Source organism: Camellia sinensis, chromosome 10, assembly GCF_055761805.1.
Source record: "Camellia sinensis isolate YWXY chromosome 10, ASM5576180v1, whole genome shotgun sequence".
Taxonomy (NCBI): Eukaryota; Viridiplantae; Streptophyta; class Magnoliopsida; order Ericales; family Theaceae; genus Camellia; species Camellia sinensis.
This window is the reverse complement of record NC_138970.1, coordinates 157,564,884-157,568,457: the sequence shown is the minus strand read 5'-3', so window position 1 is coordinate 157,568,457 and position 3,574 is coordinate 157,564,884. Positions and strand designations below refer to the sequence as shown.

Sequence of the window (3,574 nt, the reverse complement as noted above, 5' to 3'; positions counted from 1 at the left end):
GTCAACATGTTGGTTTCGTGCCAATGTCGTGTTGCTTCTGTGCCACGTCTAATAATTTGTCAGAATTAAGTTTCAATTACATGCATTTCAATTTTTTGGCATTTCCTGAAAGTTCTTGAGAACCATTTCTAAAGCCAACAGCAATACTTATATTTGAATCATTTTGCAAAGAATTATTTTAGAATTTTTGGTAATGTCTTTTGTGATTAAATTGAATGTGGTTTCATTTTATTTATTTATTTTCCCAGGAAAGCACAAACGATTCACTAGAGAAGGATGGGACAGTGTCACTTCTTTTTTTTATCAGCAAAGAAAAGAAAACTTTATTGATGAGATGAGTAAAAACAAGCAACAAAATACATCAATGAAGGAGGGAAGTGCAAAAAGCATCATAGCTAACACTCCATAATCCCAACTAGGTTGGCACTAAGGAGAAAGCATAATCATCTGCTAGCACTAGACCCACAAATTGGCGAGAAACCAATCCAAAACAGAGAAACAAAACAAAAACAGAGAAAAAAGCCATCCAACCACACCCAAGGTATGCTGCCAGCAGGTAACACCCTTACACCAGCAGCTGTAGCTGATGTATGCTCCCAGCTGCTGTTGTGTCCATGCTGTTGTATGCTGCCAAACAGAATGCCACCAAAACAAAATGCCAATAGGTAACACCCTTACACTAGCTGCTATTGTGCCCTTACACCAGCAGCTGCAGCCAATGTATGCTGCCATAGGGCATATCATATTTCACCCAACCACACCCAACATACTGCACCCAAGGAATGCTGCCAGCAGGAACAACCTTACACCAGCTGCTGTTGAATCCATGCTATTGAATGCTGCCAAATAGAATGCCACCAAAACAAAAGCCCAAACCAGAATGCCACCAACCAGCAGCCATAGCAACCAGCAACCAACAGAACATATTTTGCTAGCATAATCTTCACAGTAGCAGCAGAGCAGAACCAAACATTCTAATGCCCCAACAGTGCAAACACAACAAGGCCTCAGTTCAAATGCCCCAGTCCAGAGCTAGCACCCATTACAATAAATCAAAATGCTGCTGCATAGCCAATTCTCAATGCTACATAACTAGAGAAAAAACACAGCTACACCAGAAAGCCCCAATTTAGATCAAAATGAAACCTCAATATAAAATTCTTGAGCTCATTATGCTAGCATAATCACCATCCATAGATAGACGCACCCAACTCAAGCAGCCTAGCCAAGAAGGTTTTGATAGCAATTGATAGATGTGGTTTGTATCTAGCTCTACAAAGATGCATAATTGCTTGTAAATAGTATGTCTATACGTTGGTTAATTCTTTAGTGTTAGCTTATATACAATGTGTCAATACCTTGTATTGATTTGTGCAATGCTTAAATTATGGAAAAGTTTTTGATGACGTTGGCTCTATTTTTGATGATTTTGAATGGGATCCATCTTTATATATTTTTCAAAACATTTGAAAGTAACATTCACTATTTCTTTTACTCATCTTTTCACAATCATCTCTCCTAAATATAGTTAGACCAAAACATACTATCATTGTTAGAATGGTTGTACACGTAGACAAATAAGAATTTTTTTTTTAAATATTCATATAAATAATTGTTTTTCCCCTTCCATATCCTTATACAATTTCATTTAAAATTGCAGGTCTAGGTACCCCATTGCAGAACTTTCAAATTTCATCTGTGCTGCCCAAATGGCAAAGGAAGCTAATTTTCTTCATCATAAAGAACTACCTCGTGAAGACATTGAATTCTCTTCACATCGAAAGGTTAGTTTATGAATCCAAGTCCATTCAAAATTGCTTTTGTTTACATTTTGCAGATTCTTACATATTAACTATCGTTTTCTCTTTTTATTTATTTATTTATTTGGACAGCCAAAAACTGCTTTACTTCTGAAAGACGAGGAAACTTTAGAGAAATGAAGCATCCAAAGACAATTGTCAGACCCTATATTTTTATTACAAAAATGTAGTACTCATCCCCAAAGGGGTTTGGAGCATAATTTCTCGATTCTTATATGATATCAAGCCACAATTTGTAGACTCCAAAATTCTTATGTGCTGTTACCAAAAAAAGAGGATATATTCATAACTTGCCAATCGACAATCGGTTCCAACTTTTTCTTGTCCCATCACTAACTATACATGAAGCTTTTCCTTTAAGGAAAAAATGGTGGCCTAAATGGGACAAACGGTCAAAGTTTAATTGCCTTCTAACTTGTGTTGGAAGTGCAAAACTCACCGAGAGGATACGAAAAGGCACTTGAAAAGTCAAATGGAGAACCTTCTCTAGACGTCCAAAAATACGTGCTCGAGCAGTGTAGGAAATGGAACTTTGTTTGGGTTGAGAAGAACAAGGTTGCACCAGTTGAACCTGATGAGATGGAGATAGTGATGGGGTTTCCAAGAAACCACACAAGGGGAGTCAGTAGAATCGAAGATACAAAACGCTTGGCAACACTATTCAGGTTTGACTCAATAGCATCATGATCATACAGTCTATATTGGCTTTTCCTTCGACTATATTTAAATTAAATATTTGAGGCAAGATTTAAGGAGGGAAATGACGGAAAAAAAGTGAATGAAATAGAAATTAGAAATAACATTTTTGTCATGTTTCTCTTTCCTATTTCTTTTCCTTCAATGGACACATGTAAAGAAAAGTGAATGAAATAGAAGCTAGAAATAAATTTTTTGCATGTTCATCTTTCCCTGTCCTTCCATTGATATTGGTAAAGAAAATCAAATAAAATAGAAAACTTGAAAGTATATTTTTGTCACATGTGAATGAATTAGAAACTAGAAGCTAATTTTTTGTCATGTTTCCTTTCAATTTCCTTCCCTTACTCAAATGACTTTGCTGCAGGTTGATACATTGGGATACCGTCTTTCAGTCTTGAAGACTTTGTTCCCTGGTGGCATTAACCTCCTTTCGCTTTTCTCTGGAATTGGCTTGGGATTCCTCTAAAGAACGTAGTTTCTGCAGAGAAATCAGAGATATGTCAAACCATTATCCATTGTTGATGAGAACAAACGAACCAAAAAGGCAATCTAATTCACATTGAAGACGTGCAAGACATGAATGTTCATATGATCACGCAATGGGTTGAGTCATTTAGTGGGATTGATCTCATGATTGGTGGAAGCCCTTGTAATAACCTTGTTAGGGGCAACCATGTCAGTAGAAATGGGCTTGAGGGAAAGCAATCTTCTTTATTCTTTGATTATTTCCACATTTTAGACCCTATCAAGTCTATGATGAATCAACATTGATCATATATGAAGACGCTTCTCCATTCATTCAACAATTTATACTGTTTTGTTAGTTATTTTGTTTAGTAATGACATTTTAGTTTACATACATTAAATCTCAAAATTGTTGTTTATTTTATTTATTTATTTATTTTTTTTATTTTTTTTTTGTAGTGTTCTGGCAGTCATGATTTGTACGTCTATTGTTTTATGAAGTTTTTAACTATTTATAAATTTATGTTCAATTTTATTTTATTTTTCAATATAAAGTCATGGATTGTTTTCAATACTATGAGGAAGCCCAT

General features: G+C 35.4%; 1 pseudogene; it reads left to right on the top strand.

Moving 5' to 3' along the window:
* Positions 1 to 655: 655 nt before the first annotated feature.
* Positions 656 to 3,290, top strand: LOC114322267 (DNA (cytosine-5)-methyltransferase DRM2-like; annotated as a pseudogene).
* Positions 3,291 to 3,574: the final 284 nt, after the last annotated feature.